This window comes from Arachis ipaensis, chromosome B10 (genome assembly GCF_059453495.1).
Source record: "Arachis ipaensis isolate K30076 ecotype BB chromosome B10, ASM5945349v1, whole genome shotgun sequence".
NCBI lineage: Eukaryota > Viridiplantae > Streptophyta > Magnoliopsida > Fabales > Fabaceae > Arachis > Arachis ipaensis.
In genome coordinates, this window is record NC_142435.1 from 29,985,600 (window position 1) to 29,999,620 (window position 14,021).

General features: G+C 38.7%; 1 non-coding gene across 1 annotated transcript; it reads left to right on the forward strand.

Moving 5' to 3' along the window:
* The first annotated feature begins 13,157 nt into the window (after positions 1-13,157).
* LOC148579551 (small nucleolar RNA R71) lies at positions 13,158-13,264 on the forward strand. The gene has a single exon (XR_015893844.1). It is a non-coding gene; the product is annotated as a small nucleolar RNA R71 (small nucleolar RNA).
* The last annotated feature ends 757 nt before the right edge of the window (positions 13,265-14,021 follow it).

A 14,021-nucleotide genomic window follows, 5' to 3' on the forward strand; every position in this document is an offset into this window, starting at 1 on the left:
AATAACAATTCTCATCACACCTGATAAGGATAACTAGGATGGGATTTTCAGTTCTCATACCTTACCAAGAGTCTTTATAATTATTAATTTATATTTCTTGCCATTTAAATTACTTGCTCCTTATTTCAAAAACCCATAAATATACCTTTTTCCATAACCAATAATAAATCATACCTCCCTGCAATTCCTTGAGAAGACGACCCGAGGTTTAAATACTTCGGTTATAAATTTTATTGGGTTTTGTTACTTGTGACAACCAAAGTTTTTGTACGAAAGGATTCTTTGTTGGTTTAGAAACTATACTTACAACGTGATTATTCTTATAAAATTCTTTACCTTCAAAAATCCGTTCGTCAATAATCATTCGTAATCATTTTAAAACCATTCATCATAGCTATGGTATCACATATACTTCATGTATTCACATTTTTCATATATAAATCATCACTTTCCAACCTTACTTCACCCCAAGATACCTCCTCTTCCCTAGTTTCATCTCATTACTAGGCCTACTACTAAGATCTAGGGTTAAAAGGGTGAAAATAAAGGTTTAGAGGTTTAAAATCATGTTTAAAATACAAAAATCTCATTTGCTGAAAACAGGGGTCACGCGTACGCGTGGGAGTGCATTACTGAAATGTCACGCGTATGCGTGGGCGTGAAATTTTCCATACTTGCATACGCAACCACGCTGCTTACGTACACGAGATGCCCAACCCAAATAGGTTGGTCGCGTCGTGTGCAGTGGTCGCGTACGCAAATTATGCAGAACAGCAAAAATGCTGAATGCTGCAGAATTTTCAGCTTTGCACTCCAAACTTCTGACGCGCATAACTTTTTCGTTTTAAAACATTTTTCATCCGTTCTTTAAACAGCGTAAAGTTCACGGACCCAATTTTTATTTAAATAAGTTTGAAATAATTTGAGGGGTCCGGAAGCCGAGTTATAGCTCGCCAAACTTCGGCCAAAAATCAAATTTTTACAAAAATACTCTAACCTCTATTTTCAACCATTCACCATTCAAAACCAACTTCCTATGCTCATAATCAACACCAAAAAATACCATATCATAGAAACACAGTCCCACATCCTACCACAACCAATTTTACCTCAATTTCATACAATCGTATACATGAGCTTCTCAATTAAACCAACAAGATCATCGATAATTCATTCCATATATTTATTCATTCCCATCATCTTCATCATTCATCATTAAAATCATCATGCATCAGTACATTCTCACCACAACATTAATTGCCAAAATTCATATTCAATCCAAATCAATAATCATCATCAAGGATACTAAATATTTAACACAATCATACATTCCAACCTATCCTATGGTCATCTAGCCTAAGTTTTCATATTACATTACATTTTAGACACAAGAAACCAAAACCATACCTTGGCCGATTTCTATGTATAACCCAAGGCAACCCACAAGGCAATATTGCAAGCCTCAATCACCAAAATTCAGCAACTAGATCTCACTCCAAGCATCCAATTAAGCTTTCAACATTTCCAATTGCTTCATATCACATATATATACACACCTAATACATTTTATTACATATACATACCCAAAATTCAATACCCAATACATATAAACAAGGAATTGATAAGGGTTAACGATCCTTACCTTGGATGTGCCTTAATTTAGCAAAAACCCACTAATCTCTCAAGTCAATTTGATCCTAAAACATCCAATTAACCAAAATCTTAATACCCCAAAACTTTGACATTTTTGAGATGAATAAGAGAGAATAGGAACTGGAAATATGATTTCCTCACCTTATAACTTACTAGACTTTGTAGAGCTCGTCACTGCGGATGCGTAGCCACAAACGGTGCGGCTACCGAAGCTCAGAGCAGGAAGTTATGGTGGTTGGATTATGGTGTTAGGGTCTATCTTTCTTCTCCCTCACCTTGAGCATTGCTTCAGCATGCCTTAGCTAAAGGGAAGAAGAAGAGTGTTTCTTCTTTTAAGTGTATGGCCTAATAGGTTGGGCATTGGGCCCATTTTGGGCCCAGTTCGACCGATTTGGCCCGTTCGACCCAATCTTGGGCAAATTCTTTAAAATTAGTGTCAAAATTTTTGTTTTAATTTTCTCTATCATATTAAACCATAAAAATTACATTTCTTATTTTCTAGAATAAATTCTAATTTATGAGTTAATTTTTATTAATTAACTGGGTTTTACATGTAATGGGCTTGTCCGGGTACGGTAAAGGAGCACTTCCAAAGTTTGACTGAGATCTCAAATAGAAAAGAGGAGTGCAAGAGATGGATGGTGAGTTTTTGTGCGATCATTTAGAACGAAATCGGAGGATTTTTCAGAACAACGAAAAAGGGGTTGGGGAGATTATCAACATATCCGTTCTGAGCTACAAGGAGTGGTTAGATGCAGACCCCTTCTGTTGTTGATGGTAATACTGGAGATGACAGAAGGATATCTATGTCTGCTTTATTTGTTTTGCTTAATTTTCATTACTTTGTTTGTTATTCCTGTGTTGTTGTCCTCTTTGCTCCACTTGTTATGTTGAGCTTCTCTTTAAAAAAAATTATTCAGAATTTATCAGAACAACTAACATCAAAATTTCTTAACAATAACACATAACTTTTTTAGTTTTTATACTAAAATTTTGCTACAAAAACACAAAAATGTCTTTTTTAATACTGCATTTTTTCTTCTTCATTCTTTCTTTCTTTTTTCTGTTGGTCTTGTTTCTTGTTTTAGGAGCATTGTTTCTTATATTAGACTTGAATGAACATGTTTGTAATGTATTGCAATCTTATTTAATTGAATAAATATAGGTTCATCCTCTTTTTAGTGATTTTGAAAAATTATGTATTTTTTCTATGTTGTTTGATTTTTTTATATTCTTATTAAGAGAGTAAAACAAGAAAAATCATGAGAAGGTAAAACAAGAAGAAAAAATAAATAAAAAAAGAAGAAGAAGAAGAAGAAGAAGATGATGATGATGATGATGATGATGATGATGATGATGATGATGATGATGAAGAATGAGGAGGAGGAGTTTTGAGTTATTGTTCTTATGTACGTAACATGGATGTAACTCGGTGCCTGAGAATCAACGTCGAGTTATTTTCTTCAATGCCGAGCTATAGACTTGAAAGATCCGAGCTTGCGTCCAGAGAGATATCACATCTTGGAAAATTATGAACAAAGAGGGAGTGTACTTGCAAAAGGCACTCCGATACTTAAGTTAGTATTGTGAATTCAGTTCATCTTTTGAGTATAAAATACCATACCTTTATAGGTGAGGTGAAATAGGTCAGTTATGTTTCTGTTAACCATCTGAATTGAAGAGCAGTTATTAGGTTTTAATAAGTGATAATGCCTGGTTGGACATCTTTATTCCAGGATGTAATCCGTTGATTCTGACTGTAACGTATAATGCCAAGTTATAACACAGAGTGCCGAGTTATAACATAAAGTGCCGAGTTATGGTGTATGTGATGAGCGGATATTTTATACGCTTTTTGGCATCATTTTCATATAGTTTTTAGCATGTTTTGTTTAAGTTTTATTAGGTTTTCATAGGTTTTAGAGTAAAATTCACATTTTTGGATTTTACTATGAGTTATTGTGTTTTTATGCAATTTCAGGGATTTTTTGGCTGAAATTGAGGAGCTAGAGCAAAAGTCTGATTCAGAGGCAGAGAAAGCACTGCAGATGCTGTCAGAATCTGACCTCTGTGCACTCAAAGGAGCTTTTCTGGAGCTACAGATATCCAAATGGAGCTTTCTTAACAGCTATGGAAAGCTAACATCCAGGGATTTCCAGAAATATATAATAGTCCATACTTTGCTTCATAATTGAAGGCCCAAAACTGGCGTTCAACGCCAGCCATCTACCCCAGTCCTGGCGTCCAACGCCCACAAAGGTGTCCCTAGCTAGCGTTCAACACCCAAGGAGCATCCTAGCACGTGGGAGACACTAAAGCTCATCCCAAACACTCACTAAGTGGGCCCCAGAAGTGGATTTTCGCACTACAAGCCTAAGCCTATCATATTTCTGTAATTCTTATAGATTAGTATTTATAGGAGGAGATCAACCATGTTTAGGATCTCTCTCTAACATATCATATTTTCGAACACCATTATGTACAGTATGAGCCACTAAACCTTCTAGGTTAAGGTTAGGAGCTCTACTGAGTTTTATGGATTAATAAAAGCATTACTGTTCTATTTTAATTTGTGTTTGATTCTCTCCTAAGATGTATCTTCGTTCTTCAACCTTATGAATGAGTTAAACCGGCACAAGGTTATCTCGATTCTACATGGGTTCAGTGTAAACCCCACAAAATTAGCGAATAATAAATCAGTAAATTAATTTTAATAAAAGAAAATTAAAAATGTTAATTTTATAGTAAAATAGGATAGAGCTAATTAAAACAAGAATTTTGACACTAATTTCAAAGAATTTGACCCAAGATTGGGCCGAACGGGCCGAACCGGTCGAACTGGGCCTAAAATGGGCCCAAGGCCCAACCGAGCCCATCCATTAAAGAAGACACAGCTTCCTACTTCCCTTCTTCTCATTCACGCTGGGAAACACATTTGAGGTGCTAAAGGAAGAACAAACCCTAACACCACAATCAAACTACCATAACTTCTTGCTTCGAGCTCCAATCGCCGCACCATTTGTGGCCGTGCGTCCACCGCGTTGAGCTCTACAATTCTATCGGATTACTTTCATTGTTAAGCCACTTTATCACTCTCAGCCTCTCCTTCTCCCAATTTTTTTGAAAATTATGTAAGTAGTGTTGAATTTTTGCCACTTTGATGTATTAGGATCCGATTAGCTTGAGGAAGACATTCACTCTTGCTTATACAACGCTTAGGTAAGGTGAGAATACTAGAACCCTAGCTAATATCTTGAATTAGTATATGAGTATTAAATTTTATATATGGATATGTGAAATTAGGTGTATATGTAATTGGAGATTAAAATTGTGGGCATTGGAATCTTGGTGGAGGTTGAGTACTTGTGCTTTGGTGAGTTCTTGAATCTTGGGTTGTGTTTGGGGCAAAGGGCATTGGTGAGTTGTCTCAGGAAATACGTGGAAATCGGCCAAGGTATGGTTTATGTTTCTCGTATTTAACATATAATGTTCTATGAAAACTTAGGCTAGTTGACTATAAGATAGGAATGAATGTATGAGCATGTAACTTTTTTAGTGCCTAAGATAAATATTGAAGTCTTGGCTTATTGTGGATATTGGTGTTGAATTGTTAAGTGTTGAATTAGTGATTCTTGTAAAGGTAAGGGAATGGATAAGAATTGTGGTGGCATGTTGGTGAATGTTGTGATTGAAGTAATGATTTCTTTTAGGTATGAAAATATGCATGAAATTGAGGTATATTTGATTGAGGTAGTATATGGAAAATGAATGTTGAATGATATGTTAATGAGGATTGGCAAATTAATGGTAATGGTCTTGTGTGCAAAGTGGATCATAGGTGATTATGTTGAGATATATATGAAGTTAATGTACTAGAATTGTTAAAAATTGGGGTTGATGGGTGGTGACTGAAGGTGGAGTGATATCGTTATGATATTGCATGAGTTGGAGCTGAATTTGCATGTTATAGGTTGATTTTGAAACATCACTTGATGGAAAATGGAGGTTTTAAAGATTTGTGAAAAATTGGTTTTTGGCTGAATTTCGGCGAGCCATAACCTAGCTTTCAGACGCCTAAATTATTTCAAACGTATTTTAAATGAAAATTGGTCCGCAAAGTTTACGCCATTCAAAGAACGGATGAAAAATATTTTAAAACGAAAAAGTTATGTGCATCAGAAGTTTGGACTTGAAATTTGGAATTCTGCAGCATTTCAGACTTGGTAAAATATTTGAAAAAACGTACGCACACGCGTACGGGTAGCCCACGCGTACGCATGGCCCACGCGTACGCATGACATGAGACTTTCACGTACGCATAACCCTCATTCGCATATGGTATCTACTGCCTCTTGCACATGCATGCGCGAACGAGCCCATGCATACGCGTAATGGGCTAAGTTTGCACGCCCACGCGTATGTGTGGCCGACGCGTGCGCGTGACTTGAGGTTTACGCGTACACATGATCCTCATGCCCGACCATGCTCTACTGCCTGGCGCTAATGCGTACGCATGGCCCCCTATTTCAGCAAAACTATAATTTGTGTTTCCAAGCCTAATTTTAAACTTCTAAACCTCTATTTTCATTCTTTTAGCCCTGATGCACGGAAACTTGTCTCTCAACAGATTTTCGTCGGCAAGTATACCGAATTGTCATCAAGTAATAACTCACAAAAGAGTGAGGTCGAATCCCACAAGGATTGATTGGTCAAGCAACTTTAATTGGAGGAATGTTTTAGTTGAGCTAAGCAGAATTTGGTTTGAGAGTTGCAGAAAATTAAATGGCGGGAAAGTAAATAGCAGAAAATGTAAATGCTGGAAATAAAGAGCTGAAAATAGATGACGGAAAATAAATTGCAGAATCTTAAATGGGAATGGGGAAGATGATCATAAAAGTAATTGGCAGAAATTAAAGAAAATGGGTAAGATTAGAAATGGGGAGTTCATCGGGTTTAGGAGATATTGCATCCTCCGGATCAAGTTCATTTTCATCTCTTCCTCAATCAATTCATTCATTGATCTTCTTGGCAATCTTAAGTGATTGAATTCCAATTCCTTGGTAATTCAATCTCTCAAATCTTGATCAATAGCCAATTCCTTGGTCCAATTGCTCATGAGAAGAGATGAGGTATGGTCACTGATTATACCACATGTATTTCCAAATCAAAGTGTTGGTAGGATTATATGTCACTATATCCATCCAAACCCCAATTTGGTCCAACATGAGAAAGCATTTCTAGCATGATCTCTTCATTCCTCTTCCAAGGTTCCGAAGAGATCCAAGTATGAATAGCTTCTTTTCCAAGATAACTACTCAATTGGGTGAAGATTGAAAGCTTTCTAGTAAAATCAAGAGAAAAGAAAGAAGAAGAATAATTAAAACTATTATTGATCCATCAAATTATAACAGAGCTCCCTAACCCAATGAAAGGGGTTTAGTTGTTCATAGCTCTGGGAATGGAAAACAAAGATGGAGAATGCATTCTGAAAAGTTAAACTAGAAGTTGCAGAGAAAGTAAAAAATACAGAGAGTAATTCTAATAATGCCGAAAAGCTCCTTTCTAGTTTAAAGTTCTCCCTATTTATACTATTCTTCTGATCTTCTAGTTGCTTCTTCAAGTCTTGGATATGGGCCTTTGGATCTTGAATTGAAGCAGTTATCTTCTTCAGTGGGCTCAGCTTTACTTGCAGAGAAAGTGTGCAGTAGGTATGGACTTTAGCTTGGGGCGTTAGTGGTGTTAACGTTAAGTGAAACTGTGGGGTCGAGAACGTTAGTGACAATCACCTTTTTCACTAACGTTCCTAACCCAAAAATGATCCACGTTAACTTCAACATTAGTGGCACTAACATGACCACTAACGTTGCTTTTTGGCCCTTCGCAAACGTTACTGGGGTTTACCTTTTCCAATAACGTTGAGAGTACCCCTTTCTCCCTACGTTAGAGTTCATGTTAGTATAGTTAACGTGGCCTTTAACATAGGCTTGCCAAATCTTCGAGAGCGTTAGTGACACTTACCTTTGTCACTAACGCTTCAAAACGCCCCTACTTCCCACGTTAGAGTTCACGTTAACTAGGTTAACGTGACTTCTAACGTGGTATTGATAGCCATCTCCAATGTTAGTGACAAAGGTGAGTGTCACTAACATTGGCTCATCATCCCTCTTCTCCACGTTAGCTTCCACGTTAATGTAATTAACGTGGCAACTAACGTGGCTCATAGTGGCTTAATCCAACGTTAGTGACAAAGGTGAGTGTCACTAACGTTGGTGATTCCTTGCTCCCTCCACGTTAGAGTCCACGTTAACTAGGTTAACGTGACTCTTAACGTGGCAAATATGAGCTTAGTCCAACGTTAGTGACAAAGGTGAGTGTCACTAACGTTGGCATTATCTTCATCATCCACGTTAGAGTTCACGTTAACTGAGTTAACGTGACTCTTAATGTGGCCAGCTGCCACTTTGGAACGTTAGTGGCACTTACTTTTACCACTAACGTTGGAGTTCTACTTCTCTTCCACGTTAGCTTCCACGTTAACATAGTTAACGTGGCAACTAACGTAGGCTATGACGGCTCACGAAGGCGTTAATGGCGATCACTTTTCTCATTAATGTTACAAGCTAGCCTCCATTCCACGTTAGTAGTCACGTTAGCTAGACTAACGTGGCTACTAACATGGTTCTTCCTTGCTTCCTTTGTCCTGAAATCAAGCAATAAAGTGCATCAAAGCTCTAATCCAAGCTATGAGACATGCATCATTCAATTTTGTTATTTAATTCATGCATAATTCTCATGAAATCATGTAAAATTCACAATGTTTGCTTGAATCAAGATGTAAGTGATTATTTACCCAAAACTTGCTTATTTCCTAAGAAAATGCATGAAACTACCCTAAAACCATAAAGAAAAGGTCAGTGAAACTGGCCAAAATTCCCTGGCATCACAACACCAAACTTAAAGCTTGCTTGTCCCTAAGCAAGTACTGGAACAAGAGAATGATGAATGAAATGATAAGATGAATGAATCATTCTTGTGGAAGTCATGTCCTTGGTTTTATGTGGTTTCATGCATAGCAACTTAGGTTCATTCCTTTACTGGCTTTCAGACCTTTATCATGCCTTGGAATACTCACTTGATGGCACCCTTTGAGACTGTTATTTATTGATCCCTTTGTCTTTCCAAGGTTTATTGCATCCTTAGGCTAAGTGTTCTGTGAGAGGGCGACTCTTTAAGATAAGTTTTCAGCCAACACTCCCAAACCAGTTGGTTCAAGGTGCTAGGTGTTGAAACACCCCTAAGGACTTACTCCCTCAAGTCTCTCTCCCCCATACATGCACACCACAGGCACATGGTTTGTTATTTTCTTTTCTTGAGATCTTGGTGTCCAGCACCTCTTTGGGTTACTAAATGTTCTGTAGCAAGGTTGCTCTTGATAGTGGATTTTCAGTTGATAATCCCGGGTTAGTTAACCCAAGTTACCAAGTGATGAAGCACTCCTAAGAACTTATTCATCCAAGCAGATCCTTGGTACAAGAGCACCACAAACACATCCCTCAAGGTTCAAGCCCTTGGTGCCTAGCCTTATTCTTCATTACCTTTCTTTCTTTTTCAACTCTTAGTGTTCTTCTCCTTTTTCTTACTGGGATCTTATTATTTAGCTAGTCTCATGGGATGTATTTCAAGCATATGATTCAGGACAGATAGTTGCCCTCCTACCTTGTTGGTGAACTAACTTAGCTAAGTGATTACTACACCACAAATTTAAGGACTTACTCCACAAATTGAACTCCACTCTGGTCTTTCATAACATCTCTTTGTATTTAGCTTAAAAGGACAAACATAAAATAAGCAAGATGCAGATGAAGATAGGTAACTTGAACCAGCACACATATGAAAAAGGCAAGAAAAATACTAAAGACAGCATTGAAAAACCTAAACTACCATGGAAGCATGTTCTATTTCATACATGATTTTCCTTATTTAATACTTGAAAAAGATGGGACAATGAGGGAACTCCACCACATTTTACTCATGGGGGTGCTCATACTCTCCCTCTTGTTTGTCATCATCCATAATTTTTGCATTTTTCTTCGCCTTCTTGGATGATGGTGCACCAATTCTCCAGGAGATTCCTACAAAGTCGTTGGAAGTTGCTTGTTCCCAAAGCACTTGAGAAATAGTTAGTATGCATGTATGCTTGTGAATTTCTGAACTTAACTTGGTGTGTGAACACCAAACTTAGTTCCTTGCCTAATACAGCAGGTTGAATACATGTAGAAAAGCTCATGTATTGTTATCAGCAAAACAACTATGAACTAGAAACTAACTACTGTTAAGTGGTTCCCCTGATTGGTTGGATCTAGCAATTTGCCCTTGAAGGAGTGTAGTGTGATTCTAACTGAAATCTTTGGTGGAACACCAAACTTAGAATTACATACTCACTCTTGTATTGCTTTGGTGTGTAACACCAAACTTAGCTCCTCACAATACGGGAAAAACTACTTGTGATTTTTATTGAAATGCAAATGAAAAGAAAACTACCTTAGGTTGGGTTGCCTCCCAACGAAGCGCTCTTTTAGCGTCGCTAGCTCGACGATTCCTCCATTATTTGAGGTGATACTTCACTTTGGGATTTTCCCCCATGTTTCCCATATAGTGTTTGAGCCTTTGTCCGTTCACAGTGAACGTCCTCTTTGAACTTTCCTCCATGATTTTTATGTGCCCATACGGCGAGACCTTTGTGACAAGAAAGGGTCCTGACCATCTTGATTTGAGTTTCCCAGGGAAAAGTCTTAATTTGGAATTGTAGAGGAGCACTTGCTGTCCTTCTTCGAATGTTGCATGGCAACAATTCCCAATGCAATCCCCTTGAAGACACGTGTATAGTCCTCTCTTTTTGTGGTGGCCGAATCCTCCTTCAATTGTCCCATCAATTCTCCTACAAAATAAAAGAAATATGATTAATAAAATTGTGGAAAGTGGCGGCAAAATTTAAAAAAAAAAAGAAAAAGAGTAACTACTTTTTAAAATTTTTGTTTCTAGTTACTAATTGCTATTCATGAGTGCAAACCAACTAACCAACTAAATATCCATGTATGCAACATTGGTGACACCAAACTTAGTTTGTGGCACTGTGGTGTAAGAAGATTTGTTCAAGGTGCTAAGAGTGACATGCTATGAGTTGCATTCATGTTCTCTTAGTGTGCCTTGAACACCAAACTTGTTCTTCACTATATGTTGCATTCAAGGATATGTCAAAGTTGATTTGAATTTCATGAACCTTGTTTTATTAACTACTTTAAAAGCATGTAAAACATGGGTTGCCTCCCATGAAGCGCTTCTTTAGCGTCACTAGCTTGACGTTCTACCTTTTGTCAGGGTGGTTGGTAGTGCTTCATATCTTCTCCTCTTGCAGTAAACCTATATCTATTGGCTTCATCAAGGATCTCTACATGTTCTAGGGAGAGAACTTTGTTGATGGTGAAAACCTTGGGTAGCTGAGATGGGATGGTGGGGAGATGAGGTGGGATATTTGGGAAGTAAGCTGAGATCACTTTATCCCCTGGAGAGAAATCTTCTGTAGGGATCTTCTTGTTCCTCCATCTCCTTGGTGCTTTCTTCTTTCTTTCTTTTACTATTATCCTGCTCTTTGTGGTCTCTTTTCCTAGGGAGATTTTGTTGCTGGTCTCATATGATTCTGGTGGTTTTGGCTCCACTTGAGTTTCCTTTAGCTGTGACACCTTCTGGCTATTTTGCTTATCAACCAAGGGGATTCCCAGGTGTACATTTTGTGCTTCAGTGCTTGTTTCTTCCACTAGTACTTTGTTGTGATTTTCCCTTGGTTCCTTGTTTTCCTGGTCTGCTTCTTGTGAGGGTTTGAAGACATTGAATGCGAGTTGTTCATTATGTATCCTCAGTATTAACTCTCCTCGCTCCACATCTATGAGTGCTCTGGCTGTAGCTAGGAACGGTCTTCCCAATATGATTGGGTGGATGGGACTCTCTTCCATTTCCAATATGACAAAATCTGTGGGGAGGAAATAGTTTCCCACTTTCACCAACACATTTTCAACCACTCCCACTGCTTGTTTTTGAGTTTTGTCAGCCAGCCTGATGACTACGTCTGTGGGCATTAGCTCATTGATCTGCATCTTCTTCATTAGAGATAGAGGCATTAAGTTGATGCTTGCTCCCAGGTCACAGAGTCCCTTATCAATCAGTGTTTCTCCTATGGCAAGGGGATGTGAAAACTCCCTGGGTCCTTCCTTTTTGTGGGCAACTCTGTTTGAATGAGAGCACTGCACTCCTTATTCATCACTATTGTTTGTCCTCCCTTGAGTGAGCTTTTCCTGGTTAGCAGCTCCTTCATATACTTAATGTATGAGGGCATTTGTTGGAGGGCCTTGATGAATGGTATGTTTACATGGAGAGATGCAAACATGTCAAGAAACCTTGAGTATATTCTCTTCTCTACACCACCATTGAGTATTTGGGAAAAGGGTGCATAGAGTCTCAGCAGCTCCTTCTGTGTGATTATGGTTTCTTGATGATTCTCTTCCTGCTTTCCTGCTGATGTATCTTCAGGTTGTTCTAATGGTTTGTTCGGCTCTTCCTCAATCTCCTTATCACTTATAGTAACCATCTTGCAATCTTCCCATCTGACCTTCTTTGCTTCACCTCTCGGATTTTTCTCTGTGTCACTTGGGAAGCTATCAGTAGGTTTGGGGATCTTCTCAGAAAGGTATCCCACTTGAAACTCCAGCCTCTTGATGATGTCTCCCTGGTTCTTGATATTGGCTCACACCTCCTCCTTGAACACCTTGTTATCTTGGATTTCCTTACATATGCCTTCAAGTAGAGTTTCAATCTTTGAGAGTCTTTCTTCCGATGATGGAGAGTTGAGATTGGAAGGATGAGAAAGGCCATTTTGACTTTGGTATGGATGTTGAGAGGTGTTGTTAGGTGGGTGTTTATATGACCTCTGTGTGGAGTGTTGGTGAGCTGTATTGTTGTTGGGGTTGTGGCGTCTCTGATCTTGGCCTTGATCCTGTTGGTTTCTCCACCCAAAGTTTGGGTGGTTCCTCCAACCAGGATTATATGTTTTGGAGTATGGGTCATGGTGCTGCCTAGGTGAATTTCCTATGTAGTTGGCTTGTTCCTGATCACCCTCTGCTTCTTCATTCACTCCTTCTTGAGCTGCTGCTGAGGTGGTGATTGCTGCCACTTGATTCCTCTCCATCTTTTTGGTAAGGTCAGCCAACTGCTTGGTAATAAGCTTGTTTTGAGCTAGCAGTGCATCCACATTGTTTAGCTCTATCACTCCTCTAGTGTTGTCTCTTTCAGAAGCATAGAAGTAGTCATTCTCCGCTACAGTCTCAATGACATCTATGGCTTCTTCAATGGTCTTCTTCTTGTTCAGAGATCCCCCGGATGAGTGGTCTACTGCCTTCTTTGATTCATACGAAAGGCCTTCATAGAAAATGTGCAACTGCACCCATTCATTGAACATATCTGGTGGGCATCTTCTTGTCAGGTCCTTAAACCTCTCCCATGCTTCATATAGAGTCTCACCATCTTGCTGCCTAAAGGTTTGTACCTCAGCTCTCAACCTGTTGATTCGTTGAAGAGGATAGAATCTTGCCAAGAATTTGTTCACCATGTCTTCCCAGGTTGCTAAATTCTCCTTTGGAAAGAATTTCAGCCATTTAGATGCTTTGTCCTTGAGTGAGAAGGGAAACAGAAGTAGTCTATAGGTGTCAGGGTGAACACCATTAGACTTCACAGTATCGCATATCCTCAGGAAAGTGGTTAGATGTTGATTGGGGTCTTCTTGGACACTTCCTCCGAATGAACAATTGTTCTGAACAAGGGTGATGAGCTGTGGCTTTAGTTCAAAGTTGTTGGCATGTATGGTTGGCCTTTGGATGCTACTTCCACAGTTTCCTGGATTTGGGTAGATGTAAGAACCCAGAACTCTTTTCTCTTGTCCAGCCTGATGTGCTGGACCTTCTCTGCCATGGTTGTGAGCCTCTTCTTCATGATGATTCTCCATATTCTCATCCATGTCTGGTTCAAAGTACTCCTCCTCTTCCTCAGCACCAACTACTCTCTTCCCTCTTGCTTCCCTCCTTAATCTAAGGAAGGTCCTCTCAGGTTCAGAATCAAAGGAAGTTGAAGCCCTGCTTCTTCTACCTGTCATACACCCAATAAGGCAAAAGCAAGAAAGATAGATGCAGACAATATTTTCTGCAGAAATGCTGTTAGTGTGAGTGGTGCAATATATCAAACAGTTAGTGGGTCAGTAAACCAAATATTAAAACAAAGTGCAGGTAACACCACTAATGGGTGAAAGGTAAAGGGAAAGAAAT